At 39.8% G+C, this 21,020-nt stretch overlaps 1 protein-coding gene across 2 annotated transcripts in view; it reads left to right on the forward strand.

Annotated features, from left to right (window-relative positions):
- Nucleotides 1-21,020, forward strand: part of ZNF804A (zinc finger protein 804A) — a 225,826-nt gene that overhangs the window by 153,093 nt on the left and 51,713 nt on the right. Inside the window, exons 6-10 of one of the 2 annotated variants that reach the window (XM_064433768.1) lie at nucleotides 433-559; nucleotides 768-822; nucleotides 3,571-4,836; nucleotides 10,838-11,194; nucleotides 20,449-20,542. The gene's annotated coding sequence lies outside the window, so the exon portion shown is untranslated. Of the gene's footprint in view, nucleotides 1-432; nucleotides 4,837-10,837; nucleotides 11,195-20,448; nucleotides 20,543-21,020 lie in introns of both variants that reach the window. The other variant, XM_064433769.1, reaches the window with a different exon arrangement.

Below are 21,020 nucleotides of genomic sequence, written 5' to 3' on the forward strand. Positions count from 1 at the left end.
CAGGGAGGCAAAATTCAGTTTTGTGGTGGTAGCTGGCTAAGCCTGGGTGTTAGATGGAAAAGAGTCTGGGAATGCTCAGTTTGGTGCTGGGTCACTCAGTAGGTTTAGGAGGAGTGATGCAGAGTAGTGGCTTCTGGGATTTCAGAGCAAAGGACAGCCTCACTGAGGAAAAGCAGGGTTTGGAGATGCCAGTGGTGCATTGCAGAGGTGGGAAGGAAGGTGAGGAGGAGCAACAGGACCTTACAGGCTCAATTTGCAGTAGTCTTGCAGAGAAATTTTCCAATTGTCTGCACCCTTTGATTGTTGACTAATTTAAACACCTTGTTTTCATGTGTTTTAAAACAAAACAAAAAGTGGGATCTATTTCTTGCTTAGAAATGGGTAATAACAGGAGATTCAATAGTGACTGACTTTTTATTTTTCTAATTCCAGCAATTGAAATATTCCTTAAGATGATGAGAGCTCACTCAGCTGGGTTCTGTCCTGTCCTGCTGGTGTTTTCCCTGGGAGTGCTCCTCTGCAGTGGATTGCTCCTGGCCATCAAAAACAAATATAGCAGGTGACCTAAAGTGCTGATGTTTTACATATCTTCCATTTTCCCTGTAGTTTCATGGATCTACAATCCATGTGGATCATTTCAGTTGGGTTCTATGTCAGACTGGGAATTTTTCGTGGTGATTCTGTTATAAATATTTGTGTTTGCTCTGTGATAGTTCAGCTTCAAATAATTTTTTCTTGATCTATTAACTGGTTGCTCTGTTTCACAGAATGGTCATGTGCATCTTTCCCTGGGGCTGAATTTGGTGTTCCTCTAGGTGATGTGTAAGTCTCTTATGCTGTGATAACAACAGTGTCATCCTGGGAGAGGGGCCCTTTCCTGATCAATGTTCCATTAAAATAGTAATAAATTTGTGTTGGTTTAACTTGAAATCTGCATATCCTCATCTGCAACATCTGTATCTGATAGAGCTGCTCTGAATGTGTATTTGTAGCCTGAACTCATCTCTCTCAGTGAATTTTTGATGCTATGAAGGTTTAGCTAAGAGGTCTCAAGCCAGTCTGGATTTTGAATTCAGGATATTCAAGTAGGCCTAGATTTGACAGCTTTTGGGGTCTGATTGGAATTTCTGGAGCCATTGAATGGCTCTGAAGGCTCTTTCTGAGACGGCTAAGAACAGTTTTGAATGTTCTCTTCCCACAACCCTGTCACACTGATCATCAGCCTCACAGACTCTGAAGTTTAACATCCCAAGCATACCATATCTGTGTCCTAATAACCATAAATTGGGTCTCAGCCAATTATTTTCCCAGAAGATCTCACCATACCATCCTGGAGTAACTGAATTTGGTAATTTAAAATATGCTGGCTATATTATTTTTCTTTTAAAGTCTATGCAGTGATTTGCACATTCGTTCTCCTTTCACAAGCAGGAGAGATTTTGAGAACTGGCTTTTTCTTGATGCTTGTCAAAGGGAACTGATATTTTATTCAATAATACATTTTTTTTTCTTTCAAATCATCCAGAAATTTTAATGTACTTGCTCTGTTATACAATAAGAAAATTACTGTTTATCCCAATGGATATTTTTTTCAGGGAAAAAGAAAACCCTCTTTGCTTCTTTGAGAGTTAAAACATGAATTCTAGTTTCCTCTCAACTCTCTGTCTTGTGATGCTCCTTGTCAGATTAATGTGTCTTAAAGCTGTCGGTTGGTACCTGAGCTGTCAAAAAGGAAGATTAAAAACACACCTTTCATTTGGGGGATTCATTTTGCATTGCAAAATGCAGAGGAAGAGAAAGAAAACCTTTCCTGCTTACTGCTGGCATGCATCTGAGGCCTGCTGCGTGTGCCATTCTGGTTGTGTTTTGGGGTTAGGATGCAATTTTGGTTACTGTCAGCCCTGGATATTCACACTAGAACAGATTCAAGATCCTGAAATGGTTTTTGTTTTGTGAGGAACAGAATGTACAGAAATGAAGGGTCATGGGTTTGAGTTTTATCTCAGACACAAACAGGGAGTGTGACTCAGGACAGAAATAATTTCTCTCTGCTTCCTTCAGGAGACTGAAACTGTTCCATTTGCTTTCTAATCCAGTGGATACACTTACCTTATACAGTTAATATGTAGATGACATATCTCCTATTAACTTTTTGATTTTCATGAAGTTTTCAGCTAAGAAAAGAGAGACAATGTTTTTAATACTAATGAATTCACTCGGAATTTTTTCAGATATCATTTCAGAAGAAATTGCTGTGCAAATCCTCAGTACATTTTTTACATGAATTAATTTCTGAAAGAAAAACCCTTGAGTTCAAGCAACAGGGAGGCATTCTGCAGCAGCTCCCTTTGGTCCCAGCTTCTAATGATACCATCAAGGCTGGCCAAGGCCCATAAACACTGCAGAGGTTTGAAGTGATTTTGTTCACCAGTGCCACTAATCCAGCTTTAAATCAATTTTTCAGAACCTGGGTCCTATTCTCCTCTCAGTCTGAGTAATAAAGTGCATTCAGGGGAGATGATGCACATGAGAAAGTGCTGCTCATTTCACAGGACTTGAAGAACAATCCAGGACTATATATTTCTCTAGTGTTTCATTTAGTGTTTAAATGATTCAGCCGTCATTTTGGCTATGCACTTATTATGAAAGGTGCTTGATTTTGATCTAATACGTTCTGAAGACTTTTAAGACCATTTTTTTACAGTTTCTTAAAGTAAGAGCCTGTTCTACTCTCAATGACCATAAATAACTCACTTTTCTGGATATGGATATATCACCATATCTTGCAGTCAGGTCCGTTTTTTTACATGGAGCAAAACATCCTGATGTGGGAAAACAACCTGGAAAAAACAGTGAAATCAAACAACAGCAGATCCCTATTCACATATGATTTAAAGGCATATTTTAATGAAAAATTAAACATTTAAAATCCAGATCTTAACTTGCCTCTGTGCCAATTTTTCCATTCATGCCAAATACCAATGAGCAAGACAATAAAACAAAAAAACCAACCAAAACAAGAGAGACCCTTACTGTTACTGCAGAATTCATAGGCAGAGTGGTTTCTTTCTCTGGGATATAATGAATTGAACTGCTTTTTGGGTAAGGTGGTGGCTGCTTGAAGTCTAACCCACAGATCATTTTCAGTGTGTGTTTTTGTAGGTGATGTGTAGGAAAATACAGGCTGACTGCAGATTTTCAGAGATACTTTGTTGGATTTTGCTGGCAAACAGGCAATATTTTGGATCTTATAAATAATTGGATCTTATAAAGAATCATTTGCTCAATTTTGATATGTCCCACAACTTTCTCAAATTGTTGTTCAGTGCAAAAACAAGATAGTAATTGAATAAATTGCAGATTTTGGAAGAAATATTTCTTGTTACAGTGAGCATGATGACCGGTTATTTTCTTCATGTGTGCAATAGGTCACTTCTGTGTACAGATTCCTTCCAGACTGAAAAATGACAACCAAAACTGTAAATGCATTTGGACCAGGTCACATTGAAAAAAAAGTGAAAATATGTTCAATTATGCAATATATAATTTCCCTTTCTCCTTCTGTCCCAGGTGGGTGTTGTGTGACAGGATGGAGTATGCCTGGTTACCATAGGAATGCAATAAATGCCTTCTAAATAGAAAGCAGTTTATCTAACTAAACATCTTTTGGTGTCACCACGTCATTCCTTTCATCTACAACATTTGAAAGGCAGATATTTGGAAATACGCTTTGCCCAGCAAAGTTACAAAACCCTGAGAAGGCACCTGGAGGGAAGGCAAGTGTGTAAATGTGCAGCTCAGGGGGGATGAGTGTTTTTATCTCTTTGCTACAACCCGCTCTTACAAGGCAGACACAATTCCTGTCAGCCAGTGCGTGCTGCGGAGTTGATGGGATCTGAACAAGGCTTTTCATGCCCATTGCCTTCTACTCCTCATCAGTTCTGCTCTGTCGTGATTAATGTGCTCCCTTGCAGCAACCTTAATTGTTTTTCTGAGGGACAGAAGAGTGATCATAATCGCAGCTGTTATGAATTTAATTCCGATCTGCGAGGAGACCGCGCTGTAAGCAAACGTTTCCATTTTGAACACTTAAATCAATGGTTTTCAATTACAAATAGAGAACACAGTAGCTGGAAATGTTCCTTACCACAGGGTAGATGCTGCCCCTATTAGTCACTCACATTGCTTATTTTTCAGGCATTCACAGTTGAAATTGTGAGATCTGGAAATAAAGGATGTGATATCTACAAAAAAAAAACATTCCAGTTGTGAATATCTTTAACTAATTGATGAATACAGATAAAAAAAGCAGCTTAGGTGGCCACACCCTCATGAGTGCCTTGCCATGAAGTGGCATTTGGGCTATGAATGGAGTGGACAGTCTCATTTCTGTCCTCCTTTCTTCTTCCCTATGTTCAAGTTTTGTGCACCACAGAGGTTTATTTCTACAGTAATGTGCTGCTCTTTGTTGTTGTTTGAACTGTTGATGTTTATTTCTGTTCTTCCACCCTCAATTTTACAGCAGGGTGCAATTCTTTTGTGCCTACATCCTGGAAATGGCATGAGGGAACCTCCAGGGAAGCAGCTGCTGATTATGGCAACGTATGAGGAGAAATCCCATCCCTGGAAAGAACATAGCCAGGAGCATAACTTCATTAAAACAACTTCACTTTAATTCAGCTTCTCATTGTGAAATTCAGAGTACAGAGACAATACCAGCAGTAGAAAAAAGATGAAAACTCCCAGCTGAAAAAATGCCCAGAAATTGCATTCACTCAGTGCCAAAGACCTGTGGATGGCTGCAGTCTAACAAAGCTCTTCACTGAGCTAGCTCAGGTAAGTACACTTTACATATGAGTAAAGAACATTTTGTGTAATTTTTCTTGTGTTTCCTCCTAGATATTTGGGGTTACGGTGTAAATATTCTGTCTTATCAAAGCAGCTGTTTACTTTAAATTGTCTCATGAATTTAACGAAGCTTCTTTTGAATTTTGGTGATGCTCACTGTCAGTGCAGCCAGTGATGGGTGCCTGTAGTAAATGCCTTATTGTGTGTATATCACATTACACTGACACTCCTGTCTACATATCTGGTCACCTGTATGACAGGGCTCTATCTACTCTTTGAATTTTGTAGTGATAATGGAATGTTAAAGAGGATAAAATACATGTGTGGGTTTGTATTTAGATACACATTTTCACATCACTTTCAGTCAGTGAATCATCATTTAAAAAAAAACAATTTGCAAATACTTAGACCTAAAATCAGCACTATATATATGCCTATATATATATATATACACACACTATATATATGCCTATATAGTGCATATATATGTATATACATAATGTATACTATATATATGTGTGTATATATATACATATATTTTAAAATGCTATGCCTGACTTGTTTCTTAATATAACAGCATCCAGGTAGTATAATGCTGTATTTTCCAATTATGAAGAATAACAGAATTAACCAGGATGATTGATTTCAGGCACTTATGCTTATGTCCCACCTTGTCCTACATTGTTTGACAAGAGAGTCTTGCCATTAACAGTTTAGACAAAATCTTTTTTTGTTGGTTGAAAAGCCAGATCATAAAATACATGGTGATGTGAATTGTGGTGTACTGTGGCTAATACTGGTTCAGTATAAACTGTTTAAGTTTGTCATTGATGAAATAGTTCTGGTGAATTTGGGAGTTTTAGAAAATTATCAATGTAAGGAATTACCAATGTTAGAAACATTGGTAAATATTTGTCACATTATATTTATATCTATATTTCTATAATAAAGAGTCATATGGATATCAATGAATCAACACAAACATTCCAAAACTTGTGAGAAAAGCCACACTGACCTGGTGTTGCTTTTGCCTTTGGTGTGATGTGAAACCATTTCTCAGTGATGTAAAGAAACATTGCTCAACAGTGCAGGGTGGCATAATTTAAAGCCTTAATTAAACATGCATGAGGGAAGATTAAATCCATTTTTGAAATGTTATGTCATTTAAAATATATATTTTATTTAGTACATTTGCTATTAATTTTAATCTTAGTGATAAAAATATATTGATAGAATTTAAATGAAAATTTCTGCTGAAGCTCAAAGCTGTACATAGAAGTGTGGGGGGGATTTTTTTGGTTTTGGTTTGCCTTAGGGGTTTTTTGGCAAGAGGGTGGGTGTGTTTTTTTCATTCGTGTGGTAATGAGAAAGATTACTCAGAGTGCTGGTAGAATATCCAGCCTTAGAGGATTTCAGGATTCAGGTGGACAGAGCCATGGCTGACCTGCCAAGTTGCATGGAAGACCATTGATCCTGGTGATTTAATTAAAGGTACACTGCTGAAAATCAACCCGAACAGAAGTGGAATCACAGGGGACAGCTGAATCTTCTCCATGGAGCAGGGATAAATCAGCGTCTCCATTATGCCCTGTGCCTGCCAACTGACAAAAAATCATAATTAAAATCCAGGTTTGGTCAATGGCATTCAAATCCCAGATTATTTTCCAAATTAAGAAAGGTTTTAACCAACTCTGTGTGTGTATTTTCCTTCACTTTTTAACACTGGTACAAAAATCACTTTTGAAATTCTGAAGCAGGGGGAGGATGGGTGGATGTGTCTAAAGACAAATGGCAAGGCATAAAATGTGAGAATTGTAATTCTTTGTGTAGTTACCAGTAACTTAATCCTGTTTTCCTTGAGTGCACTGTTGGGGTAGAGCAAATTTTTATTTATGCTTTGCTTTTAATAGTTTAAATTTATTTTTGACAACTGGCATTTTTTAATCTCTCTGGATTTCATCAAAGGTTGATTTGTTTTTTTAAAAAAAACACTATGCTATATATTTATTCACTACATCAAGTGAAACCTTTTCACTTTGAGATGTTTGGGGAATTATTAGTTTTATTGATTATTTTACAGTTAAATTGTATTCTATCAAATCAAATGGGTCAAAGGTTTTCAAAACCCTTTTATTCATCCAAGTAATTTAAGATGCAGTTCAGTTACAGTGGCAGAACAGTTCTCACTTTGGTTCAACATCTCAAGTTTCAAGTTGTTCTCCTGGTCCCATAAGATCATCTTATTGATTTGCCAGGCATTGATTTACTGGCTGCTGTGCCAGCAGCCATAAGAACACAGTTTGTTTGTAGCCTTAAAAAAATATTCTCAAACACTGCTCACAGATTAAGTTTGAGGAGTAGGCTCCAGTCAGATTTCTCTTTAAAAATATTTCTATGTAGAAACAAAAAAAAAATGTACTTAATGTTAGTTGCATTTTCCACTGATGAACAGCTTAGGAAAAAAAATGGAATTAACAGATTCATCTTAGCCCACTAATGTGTTTTGGGTTTTTTTTTTTGGTTTGTTTTTTTTTTGTTAGTTTGCACATGCATCAGATTTCTAGAAGAGGTAATTGTATGCAGGCTTTTTATTTTACTGCAAAACTAACATGCTTAGACTTTTGCCTGAAGTTGCAAATATTTCTGTGCAGCGCAGATGTGTGAGACAGAATTGCTGAGCGGGCAGTTTGCAGTGGGATTCTCTGCAGACCCCTGCAGCAAGAGGCCCTTCAGTTCCTCATCAGGGAAATGAGCAGGTTACTGGAAAATCCATTAACTCTGTTTCCTAGAGCAGCTTTCCCTTTGTTTCTCTCCCAGTGAAGTGACAAAGTGTCTGTGTGAACATGGGGCAGCATCTCCAGGCTTCCACTCTCCCCACTTCACTTGGAAATGCCCAAAACCAGGGTGTGGATGTGGCAGCTGGGGACATGGTTTTGTGCTGAGCACATCTTAGAGGTCCTTTCCAGCCTCAGTGATTTTATGATTAAAAGGTGTTAAAATAAGGAATTTCCTCCTTGCATGTTGATCTACCTTGTGGAATGAAACTTGGAAACCTTCAGCAAGTTATTTTTATCTGCCAGTTATGCTCTTAATACATTCCCTCTGGCCATTGCAGACTTAAGAAAAACTGTCCAAGTTGAAAGAGATGGTGAGATGGACAGGTGAAGGGTTTGTGCTCAGCCACAGCCTGAAGCAAAATGGACATGAGGGAGGCTGCTGAGGCAGGATGCAGGGAAGAAAGGAAAATATATCTGTCAGTTTTTATATCAAGAAGGTAGGGGGTTTGGGGGACTCCAGGCTCACTTCCACATCTGACTGTTGGAGTAGAAAAATGAGTTGTGCTTGTGTTCACAGAGTATTGGGTTTTTTCTTTAAAGTCAAGCAAGGTATGACAAAGCACCCAGGAAGCTTAGGGAAAAGAAACCTCCTCACTGTAAAGAAACACACTTCTCAGAGCTGCAAAGTGAGCCAATATTGAGAGTTCCCAATGGCTGAAATCAAGGCAAGTGCCAAAAGTAAATGCAAGTGCAGAAAGAGAGGGGAAATACCAGAATCACTGAGCTCTCAAGACACGTGGCAAACAGAGAAGGATAAAACCTCTCTACTGGTAATAGCCACGATATAAACTATCAATTCCCCATGTTAAGCATTTTGCTACTGCAATGCTGGGCTTTTTGTCACTTTTTCCAGAAGCACTGATTATCTGGCATATAGAATACCATTATTTACCATATGACTTCCTGGGATAACTCGTCTTCCTAGCTGGGTTTAGTGTACCAACCTTCCTGCTATGTTACTGTCATGTCAACTTTAATTTCTCTGCTTTTAAATGCTTACTACAGCAAAATTACTTTGCAGTGGATTAGTGTTTAGGAGTATCCACATTCATAGTACATTCTCTGACTGGTGCATAACATGCACTTGATTCAAACATTTAAAATGTCAGATTTAGGGCTTTTATACCTAGAAATGACTATTTTATGATTTAATCACTAAAGACAGCTATGCTTTTATAAATATAACTCTATATGTGGGAAATCTTATATTAATGCAAAAAGAACATCTTGTTCTTAATATCAACTGCTATATTTTATAACAGTAAATTTATGCTTATAACAGTAAATTTAAAGCTTACTTAAAGGGACAATCCTTTATAAACAGTTTGGTGAAGAAGCACAGACCATCCCCTGCTGTAAGAGGGTGCACATGTGATAAGTCATGCTTATACCTAGGATGAGCCATAAATAGGAATAGCTCTGCATTGATTGAGAAACCCCCAAGACACATTGCAATACAAACTGTGAGTTGTCTTTGGTACAGAATTTCCTAGTTTTTCTGGGGAACCAGACAATGGAGCTTTTGGAATCTTAAGTGTTTCTTATCAACTTGCCAAGAGGAAGCTCTGCTGTGATTACTTATAATTCAAATATGATCTGCCCACGGCTTTGGCCAAATTCCTCCATTAAAAATAGAAGCAACTGTACCTTGCAGTTCCCCAGTGTCTCATTGAGCTATTAGCTCTGCCTTCCCACTACATTTCACACCTGGAAGTGCACTTTTAAAAATAACCCCTAGTTCCAATGGCATTCCTCAATAAAAGTTTCTTTCATCCTTTCGGTTTCCTGCCTCAGGAAGGATGGAGAACCCAGTATCACACATGGGGAAAAAATCTGGGAGCACAGCCAACAGCAGTAGCAGGAATGAAAGCCAAACACTGCAATTCCAGCCGGAACAATCCTTCTCTCTTCCTGCCACAGGAACCTAAAAAGCCCCCTGGAAGCCTTGGAATCAGGGCTTTCCTGAATGACACACACCTGTGGGTTATTTACCTTGTGTTTGATATTGCTGCAAGGTAGTCACTTCTGTTTGTTTCTTTTTAAAACCAAACTGGAGTTATTTGGGTGCTGGTTTTCGGCTTCTTCTTTCTACCTCTGTCGAGGTCAGGATTAAAGGCACTTGAGACCATAGTTTGTGTTCAGGCTTAGATGTTTATTTTTTCTTATCTATGTTGGAAATACCACCCAAACCCATGGAGAAGAAGGTAAAGAAGAACAACCTGCCTCCGTCCTAAAACCTCCATCTTGCTTCACATATATTGCTATATTCTAAAACTCCAACTCTTAAGTTTTCCACTCTATGATATTACACACTTCTAACCAACTCCACACCCATAATCCCAGTACTGTCAATCAAATTTAGAAGCCTTTTCCATGGCCTCAGGTCAAATGCAGTTCTCTCCTGGGAGTCAGAGTCTGTCAGCAAAGAAAGTCTAAAATTCTCAGCATCCAGAACTCCAACATTTGGGTTATCAACATGGAGAACAGTAATTTTGTTTGTTTGTTTGTTTTCCTTAAAGAAAAAAACCAACCAACCAACCAAAAAAAAAAAACCACCCCAAAAAAGCCTAGTTAAGTTTTGTAAAGTGATGCTGCAAAGTTGAAATGGAAGGTATTTGCAGGTATCTTTATGGCCAAGTATTGTATTTGCAGGGAGCCCCGTGGCAGGGAGGAATGATGAATGTGAGTCCATGTTCTCAGAAGGCTAATTTATTATTTTATGATACTATAGTATATTAAGAAATACTATACTATACAAAAGAATACAGAAAATATACTTACTCAAAACTAAAAAGATAATAATGAAAACTCACGACTCTTTCCAGAGTCCAACACAGCTTGGCCCTTATTGGCCAAAGACTAAAAACAGCTCATACTAGAATCCAATGAAACAATCTCCAACCACATTCCAAAGGAGCAAAACACAGGAGAAACTAATGAGATAATTATTGTTTTCCTTTTCTCTGAGCCTTCTCAGCTTCCCAGGAGAAAAATCCTGGGTGAAGGGATTTTTCCAGAGAATGCAAATGCCACAGCCAAGTTCAATTGCTACTGTGAGCTGAAGCACCACTACTCATGTTTCGCGCAACCCTGAAAAAAACCCCATTGACCGCGCTCTGTCTTATAAACAAGTATTTATTTGTCTTCTGCAGCCATCCCCGTTTTGTGTTCCTCTGCCAGTAAGGAGCTTAACTTGAGGGTAATTCAGTGGAGCGCCGTGTGTCGGAGCTGCCGCGACAGGCGTGGAATTGTTTCATCTCTGCGGCTGGCGGTGCGCGGCGCTCTCCGGGCTGGCGCGCGGACCATCTGCCGCCGCCGAGGGAGCGCTCGGGACACTTGGCAGACTGATTGCACTCAGCCACGGCCGAGGCACGGGAAAAATGGAGTTCCTAATTGCGTTTTACTTGTTTAACTCTGGGAAGTGGTAATTCAGAAATGAACGGCTTTGGTGGACGTCTCGGAATCTTTAATTAACAGATTACTCTATTAACACGCACATTGTTTTCCAGGTGAGTGAGATCATTTGCCCCTGGGGCTTTTTTTTCCATATGCCTTCTGTTCCTCCAGCGAAATATGTAACAAATTGAAGTATTCATTTTGATTACATAAAGCACATGGGTATACAATTATATGAAAAGAAAGATGACATTTGTTGCCTGCCTTCCCTAAGGCCCCTACAGGCTTTGCCCTTCACTGAAAAAATAAAGCAAAAGTCATTAGAATACATGTTGTTTTTCAGGGTTTTTTTTCCCACATTATATTTTTGGAAGGGTATGTTATTAAAGCAATAGCCTTTACTAGAAACAATAGGATAATAATTCCTTACAAAATAAATAATGCATTTTTCTAAAATAATACTAAAATAGTACATTTTTCTCACAGAAGTGTTACATTCTTTTATACGTCAATTGTGTGACCATTTTGGTGCTTTTAGGAATGCATTTGTTCAGTGTTACCAAATTTATATGATAAATGTGTATTAAAGAAATTAAATATTCATGTAAGTATAATCAGTTTACTGCTTAATTTTATTAATCTTTTTTGCTCATTATTTTATGCTTTACTAAGCAATTAATCTATGTTTGAATCCCTTAATATGTTTTGCAGGGACACTTTCTGTACTGTGAAACAGTTTTTCAGCATATACTGGGCTGGAAGAACTAGTTCATTGCGATCTCAATATTTATTGGAGCATTAAATGAAACATTGGGAGAGAAAGTTAGCTTGCATAACTAAAATGAAAACATCTACAAATTAAATAAAATCACTAGGGATTTTTAAAATATATTTTTGTGCTGCAACATGCAGAGGAATTTATTTGGAAAGAGTTCAGAAAATGAATTTGAGGTAAGTTAGGAATATGTGAAATAGTTGTGAAGAAAAGTTTCCTTTGCTTTGTCCATCATGGGACTTGGATCTAATCCCTATTGAGGTTCTGTTCTTTTATTCTGTATCTGCCATCTTGGGGAATTTTTTCCTTCTTGCCTTTGCCTAGCTGACTAAAACAAGGACTTCTGAGTTTATCTATACCTGGCCTCTCTCCCACTGCATTTTTTAGATGTGTTTTCTGGATAACTTGCAGAAATTCAGCCCAGGGAACTTGAATTTGACCCAAGCTCTGGTTCCTCATCCCGTGGGGATGATGGGTTGTGTCTGGATTCATGATCACAACAAGTGATTCCTTCTGTAGATTTACTGTTGCTAATTAAAAATGACTGCATAAACCACTCTTTAGATTAAGACTATGTTGAATGTTTAGTAGGCTCTTTCCTACTGATACCTATTGGAAATCATGCAGGTGATCTTTCCAGCCTAGCAGGAAACCTGCCATCACCAGAGCAGACTAAGCTAGGAGACACTGTGATCAAAAAACATCCTGAAACCACAGACAGGAAATTGGACTGGTTTTTCAGAACCTAAGCTTTCCATCATGCTTCAAGTAAAAGAGCATTCCATGCCTTTTCACTGTTCTGAGCAATAGGGGAACATGCGTTTGTGTGCCTGTGTATGTTTGTGAGCTTTTGTGTTTATATTCAGCTACAGAAAATCTGTTTCTAGCATCAACAGCGCGTTACACATATTTCACATTGAGCTACTTTGTATTGCAACACCTGCCTCCCTGGTATTTTGCTCTGGGAGGGCTATGATGAGTGCTATCTTCCATATTATTAAAGGATAACATGAGCATTTGCTGGCATGTCACTGTAGCAAACAATGACTTGTAGCTCCCTTGAAAATTCACACGCGTTTTATTGCTGCTTGAGAAAATAACACACATCTCCTCTGCAGTTCTAGTCATTTTCCTGATTGCTAAAGGATTTCCCCTCTATTACCTCTGCATTTTCTGTGTTGCCAGGTGTGAAATGAACAGAATCATAAAGTCAGGCTGTTTTGGAGAATAAAAACAACAGCACGGTCTGTGCTGCTGAAATGGCAGCATACTGAAAGTGGAAAAATGCTAGTAGCTGTTGGCAATCCAACATACGTGACAGATAGTAGAGTGTGAAAGACAGATTTGCCAATTCTTGCAATTAAAGGCAGTTAAAATATATATTACTGCCTCGGGAAAACATTTCATCTTGTCCTTAAATTTCAGTATGTGCTAAAGTCATTCTGAAAGCAATAGGACTGCTACACCTTGCTTAGAAGTAAATAATACTGATATTTAAGTGTTCCTTAAATATGGGTGGGCTGCCAGGAGATGACACATTTGCTAGTTGCAACACGAGTTTCAGCAGTTACAAGACCATGTGTTTGATCCAGCTCCTGGTAGAACCATTCAGGCCTCGTTTAATATTTATATTTAATTGAATAGCAGCTGACTCAGCTGAGGTGTGGTTGTGGAGATCTAAAACTGGCTTAATCAAAGCTGGTTTGGAGATATAGGATGGGGTATCTGAGGTTGGGAGGGTAAAAATCCTCTAATTACAGAGTGGAAAGAGAGCTGTATGGGGAGCCAGAGGATATGACTTGGATATGCAAAAGGTGTGTATGTATTGAATCATTTGCAGCACAAGAAAAACACCTGGGACAATTCTTGCCCAGGACAGTGACGTTAGAGAAGTCTGGGTAAGTGACACAAACATTTCAGCTGAATGCATGACTAGTGCAGGTGAGCAGCAGCAGGGCAGGGGGGGCACTGATGCACCCAAATGACCCTGATAAGCCCCACCTGGGATCCCCCCACCCCTGTTTGAGTTCAGCCCAGGATGCTCCTGCTGTGAACTGGCAGTGACACCAGGAGATGGATTCCTCTTGCTTGAGGGGCTGGTTTCATGGACAGCTTAGGTGAGAAAGTGGTGAGTAATGTGCTTTGGCTGGCTCTGTGTGCTCTATGAATGGGCTAACACTTCGTTCAGACAAGGTGCAAACACTTTAAATATATTGCAGGCAGCTAGAGTAGAAGAGATTTCATTAAGATTTCTTTTTGAAATACAAGGTGTTACCAAAATAGTGCACTTCTATTAAAAAAGAAACGTTGCTGTGAAAAGTCACTTGTGAAAACCTCAGCTAAAGACAAATTAGAGTGAAAATCCTAACAGCAACAACAGAAGGAAGCATGAGAGCTGAAGCTCTGGATGTTGTTGGGGAGTGCATTGGGTGCAGGGGGCTGGGGGTGCAAGCTCCATGTGGGACCCTGAGGCAAGAGGCTGAGAACTTCTCACCCTGTGCCCAACAAAGGGCACAGGCACCTGTGGCCCAGCCAGGTGGGGGACACCCAGGGACACAGCAGGAGCCTGGTGGGGAGAGACTTATGTCTGCTTGGACTGTGGGGGAATAAAAGCCCGGAGGGAGCTTTGCTCTGGGTCCCTCCTCAGAGGCACTAGCTCAGGCTGTTATTTTGTTACGTAGTTATTGCACCAAAATTTAGTTATTTTAAAGATTGTGGTGTCTGGGACTCTGCTAAAGGACACCTGGTCTGGCTTGTGAGTGGGGTGTGCAGGGAGTTGAGTGGGGCCACTGCTGTGAAGGGGCTGTGGTGTTGAGAATGTGACTGCCAAAGTGCCTCCTGAGTGGCCAGACTGGGAAGTTTCCTTCACAAAGTTGTATATTTAAAATCCCTGCAGGAAACCCCTTGATCTGTGTTTACTCAACCCAGCCCTGTGGGTCATTGCCAGAGCAGACAGGCAGGGGCTGGGTGAGCCTTTGCCATGGCTCAGCATGGCCATCCATCCTCATTGTCTGGCTCATATGGTATGGACAGACTGACAAAACGGGGATAGAGAGGAAAAGTAAAGGGGGGAGTTTGTTGTTTATTCCAGTCAAAGCACTAGAATGATGTTAGCTGGTCTAGAGAGTAATAATTCAAGTTCTGTGTGTTGCTCTTTATACAAGCATGAGAATTCCCTGCATTCACGACCTCTTTAGTAGGTGGCAAGCTACAGGCAACAGCTTTTTCTCATTTAGTCTTTTTTCCCCTCTTAGGAGGGAGGAGTAAGGCGCTGATGAGCAGCACCTGGGACACCTCTGTCTAGACAGGACTGTTTGCTTTTTATGGGAGAAATTGTTTTTCAGCATCTGTGTGTGTACAGTTCCTAATGTAACAGAAACATCTTTTTGATGCAGAAGCTATACAAAGAAATAACATTTAATTATATCCCATTATGATTTATAGCCTCTGAAGGGGGAAAAAAGAGTGCCAGAAGCTTATTGGTAAGGGAAGGAAGCTGCAGGAAAAGCTATCAGTTATCCCTTATTGTCTTTTGAGGAGAGTCTCCAAGTATTTGTAATCTTCTGTCTCAGAAGAAGACCAAAGTGATCTGTTTCTGCTTATGAGGTCTGGAATAGACACCTATTTAACATGTTGGGCCATTAAGAGGGTAAGTAGAGCATAAACATCAATGCAGGCAAATGGAAGACAAGCGAAGGAATTTCTAGTGAGACTTTAGTTGGTTGGTGTTTTCTTTTATTTGTGCCTTTGTATTTGTATGGGTTTTAGCAGTACACTTTTAATTCTCCCTCTGTAAATGTACTGGAGAGCATGTACACAAGGGTAATGAAGCTTTGGGTGCTTTATTGTCCTTTTGGTAGGTACAAAACCATGTTTTGGACCTTTTCACCATCACGGGTTTCTTGTTTCTTGATCTCATCCTCAGCTGTGATTTATCCTTTAGCCGGCTGTTCTGAGGCTATGATAGAGTTTACCATTTTTTGATACCCTGTGTTGTCCTGATGGCTTCGTGTTTGAGCACAGGCAGCCTCTGGCAGCCGTGAGCGTAGATTCCCCTCTTTGTTACCATCTCCATTTAGGTGCTGTGCTCTTGGCATGTGGGCACCAGCAGATGCCATCGAGTGCAGAGTGCCATTTGGCACCTGTGTACCAGTGCCCTTAAGAGGAGGGACTTTGTGTGGAGGAGGCACAGCTCGCAAACTGCCCATCTAAACTCATTTTGCTTGGCACTGAGCACACTGGCTCCGTCCTGGGCGAGCAGGCGCCGTGCCACGGCAGCAGATGGGGCTGAGGGAGGGGAGCACTCAGGAAACCTTGTCCAACCAGGATGTGCATGTGTCTCAGGGCAGGGTTTCCAGCCAGCAGCCTCAGAATGGCTCCCTGTCCTCAGCTCCCAGCTCCAGTCTGAGTGGCTCGGTGATAGATTTTAAGATGTCAGTCCCAGTTTCAAAATGTGCTGTAGTTCTGTTGCTCTTGACAAAATTATTTCAGCCTGGATGGTGCACTTATGCAGCATGGCCTGAGAACTGTAACCAATGGACTCACAGGATAATGATCTTAATGCTTGTGTGAGACCATAAGCAGTATGCTCTGTTTAATATTTTGTAGCACATTCTGCACAGCAGGTTACCTAAAGAAAGTCAGAAACTGCCTCACACAGGTGGTAAAAAATCACAGGCTAAATGCAAGGGTTGTTACAACCATTTCAGAATAGAAACAAATATGTTCTCCTGAGTTTGTTTGCCTTTTACACCAGTGCCACAATGCTTAAAATTAAAACAATGTTGCAATCTATAATTACCTGTCTGTTTCTTACACCAGTCACAACAATGGTATGTTTTTGGGGCAGAACAGCAGTAGAGAATTTTGTGGAGCTGGTTGCTACACCTGTGATCCAGCAGGGCTCCTGAGTGCCTCCTTTTATCACCTGATAAAAGCCCTGAACCCACATTCTGAGTCACATATTGTCTATTTAAAAGTGATAAATGCACAAGGAACAAAACACCACTATTGATTCCACTGATGTGGGTATTTAAGCAATGAGGCACCCCTTCAACAATAAGACCAGTGAGTGCAAGAGAAGAATTCTTCCAAACTTCATTGGGTAGATATTGCTTTACAAAGAGCACAATCATCCTAGAGGTAGTGCATATTCTGGATAAACCCATTTTATCTTCTTGGACTGCTGTAAGAATGAACTTAACATTAACACTGAGGCTGGAGTGACAGGAACAGCAAATTAAAATCAAAAGAAAGTGATCACGGTATAGACTGACTCATGATATTCCTTGATCTGTCTGTAGTTGCCACACAGGGCAATTGTTATTCTCATTAAAACAATTTAACAGCATTAATATCACTGTGGTGGTATCATTTGTTTTGTGATCCTTTGTCACTTCAAGAGAGGTCATTTTTCGTACCCTTACTCAAGTACCAAAGTATTTAGGATAACCTTTTTTTTTTTTCAGGTTTTGCTCTACGAAGTTTTCTTGAAGGATAGAAATACTTGGGGCCTGACTGGTGCAGTTTTTTTATCTGTTGTTTTTGGTGTTTTGTTTCTTTTAATCAGCTCCCAAGTGGCCATGTCATTTGGGATGATGCAAAGAGATTAAATATGAATTTTTCCTCTCTCAGCAGGAGAGAGAAAACTTTACATCCATAAAGTTATATAACACAGAAGTAACTGCCTTGACAGTAATAAAGTTAGTTACTAAAATTAGTAAAATTAAGAATAAATACTTAATTTTACTAATTAAAGTAACTAACTTTAAGTAAAGGCTTAAGAGGAGGCTTTGCGATTTCTGTAACGTACTGTTAACCTGTGCCTGGTGTCAGTCTCTGCTGAAAACTCTGGGGAGCAATTTGGGGTGTCCCATGTGTGGGCATGTGGCAGGTGTGTCCCTAGCACTGTCCCTGCAGCCTGTCACTTCCATATGCTAGAAAAGCAGTATGTGCAGGTCCCTAGAGGTAGTTTTTAGGAAAAAAAAAACCAAAAAACCAAAACATCAATTGCAAACAGTAATTGTAAGTAATTGTATTTTGGGACCAGTGGGGCCCTGAGGAGACCTTGGATCCTGTTTGGTTGGTGTCACTTGGCTTAATTCAGCAGTTTCATTTTGCAGTGTAGGCAAGACTCTGGGGTGGATTGCATTGCAGGTACACAGGGCTTGGAATGAGGTTTTCAAAAATCCCCATATGATCTGTTCAGGCAGCAGAGATCAACATCCTAATACCCTCAGACACTTGGCTTATTTTTTTTTTTCCTCTTCAGGGCAAAAGGATTTCAAATATTATCCCAAACCTCTGGTTACCTGTCAGAAAATACTTTCCTTGGGAAATACAGAACAAAACCAAACTTTAACAAAGCTGCTGAATTTACTTTCAGCTTTGGGATTCACTGCAATACCCCTTACACAAGTCCTGCATCTTGTGTAGTACAGAACCATCAATAACAACAGCGAGGAATTGACTGGGGATCTGTTTTCCTCTAATACTGGCAAGAAAAAGGAAAGCTGAGACCAGTTAGGGCAAAGAATACAATCCCAGCTAAAAAAACCCCATCTCCTGTTTTAACAATACTTTCATTTAAATGCATTGCAATGTATCAGTATTTATTGTAGCAGGAGAGCACCAGCACATTGCATTAGCCTTGCTGACTGAATGATACTTAATGCCCATTCATAGAAATGTATTGATAATATGTTTAGCTTGCATAGTGAGAGCTAGCATATTATTTTAGGATGGGGGGTTTTTTTTGGCCTTCAGAGTGGTGCTGTATATTGAGGTTTTATTTCCCTCAGCTATTCCATTACCAGAATGAAATGCCACCAGTTAATAGGATGGCAGAGTAAATGTCACAAGCTGAAGGGACCACAGGAATGTGTATTTGCCACATGTAGAAGCCGTGCTTTATTGCAGCGCAATGTGGAATTTATGAGCATTGCTATAATATTCTAGATATGCCTCTCTGGTAATATCTGATATATATCAGTGCTAAAAGTCAGGATAGTGCAAAATCAGCTCCCTCTTGCTCTCTGTACCTTCCTTCAGATGCTCTGAAGCTATATAGTCCCAGTAATGCACTGTCAACTAAAGCAGGTAGAACCAGCCCCTGCATATTATTTATTGGCCTGTGAATGCAGATTGCAAACACACTTTATTACCTGCTAATTTACCACCCGCTGGCTGAAGGATGGCCAAAGTCTACTATTTGTTTTATAGGAATTCATTATGCCATTAACCTTTCACTCCTGTAGGCCACGAGCAAGAATCTCCTCAGTTAAATCACTCCTGTAATAATGCACTACAAATGAAAACAATGATTTATTGCACCCCACAAAGACTAATAAACATAAATTATATCCTAATGCTCTGCATGCTGCAGATGACTGTGTGCACAACTAGTTACTCTTTCCAAAGACTGCTCTGGTATCCTCTGAAACAATTTAGTAGGAATCGTGCCCATTTTGGTGTTTGAGGGAACATTTTCACGTCTTGCATTGTAATAACAGGGACATAATCAAAGATGATGGGGTTTCTGTATTTACTTAAATTTTGTAAGGAGAAGGAAGGAAAATTAAGGGTAAGGCAACAGCAGTTTGCCCCTCTCCTTTCAGCTATTCCTGCTGGATGGCAGTGAAGGCATGACACGTAGCCCAAGGGTGATCCAAAGAGACATTTATATCCCTCCTTCTCCAAGTCAAAGCAAAACTTTCTGCACATTTTCCAGGGTTTCAATAAATGTTTTGTGACAGGGTACCTCTGCAGTGAGTGCAGCATGACACTCTATCAGTTCTGTATTTTCTGCACCTTTCTGATAGCCTAAAAAACCTGTCCTACCCGTTTCAAGCATTGCCAATTAAAAAAAAATCCTCTGCAGTATGTGACATTCACCTTGATACCAGTGACATTCAGAGAGCCTGCTGATTTTTAAGCTAGTGATTAAGAACTGTCTGAAATAGTTTCACACATGGTTTGTAAATCCTCAGTCAGAGCTTTTCCATCAGTGCCGCTGTGAAATATTTCTCCTTGGCTTTGCAGGTGTATTAACAAATTCCTTTGCAGGAACTCTCTGTCTTGAAAATGAAATAATCTCTTTCCTCTTGTAAACATTTTTTTCTACCAATACAAGAACTGCTAGCCAATGACTATAAGGTAGCACAATTTTGCACTAGATAGAGGTCAACCTAGAACATGACCAAAGCAAACTAAAAATCCAGAAGTTTTACCCCCTCAGAAAAATCAGTAGTCCCTTGTGCTTAGAACATAAAATACAAAAGTATAAATGATCTGATCAGAATGGCAACATCTTTTTTCCATAATTTCAATTGATCACATAAGGCAGTATTTGACAGGGTAGTCTCTGTCCTGTTTAAATAAATGCTGTGTGTCTGAAAGGGTTGCAGAAAACAAAGGTATTTATTCTGTTTGTTTCCACATAGGATTGGTACAACTGATTTAAATCCTTATGACAGTTTCTATCTACTGGGGGGTGAGGGGGAGAAGAACCAGTGTTGAACTCCTCTGAATCTCAAGTCTAAGTTACTGCCATCATTCTCTTAGTGATGTTATGCTCCTTTGATATTTTTTTAGCTATGGAGTTGGATTTCAAAACAAGAAGAAAGAAAACTGCAAGCAGCAGCAATCCCAGTGTGCCCTGACCTGCAGGAAGGCTGCTGTCTGGAAGGTAGGCAGCATCTCATCATTTGGCTGAGTTGCCACTTGCTAAATGAAAACTCTTTTGTGGAAGGCTCGTTTTGCAAGGTCTCCTCAGCTCCCACTCGAAACTGTTCACAGGAGCACACAACTGAAGGCAGGGTGCAGTCCTGTTAATCTTGTGGATGGAAGATAGCAATGTCATTAAGCATTCCCATGGATGCTGGGCACGTCAATCTGTATGGCTTGTTCTAAATCCCAGCTAACAGTGGTTTGTAGTTTGGGTCAGAATTCGGCTTAAAAATGTTGGTTTGCAACTCTAAATGAAAATAACTTCCCATTTATATTCCTGCCACTAGGGCTGAGTGGTATGTTCAGAAGTAACACCCAAGGAGCCCAGAGGACGAGTCCCTTGGGCAGCTGCACTGCTGTGTCCGAGCCTTCCTTGGACTAAGTGTACTTCTAGATCATTTGGTAGGGAATAATCCAGTTTAATCATATGCTTGAGG

The sequence above is a fragment of the Passer domesticus genome, chromosome 10 (genome assembly GCF_036417665.1).
Source record: "Passer domesticus isolate bPasDom1 chromosome 10, bPasDom1.hap1, whole genome shotgun sequence".
NCBI classification, from domain to species: domain Eukaryota; kingdom Metazoa; phylum Chordata; class Aves; order Passeriformes; family Passeridae; genus Passer; species Passer domesticus.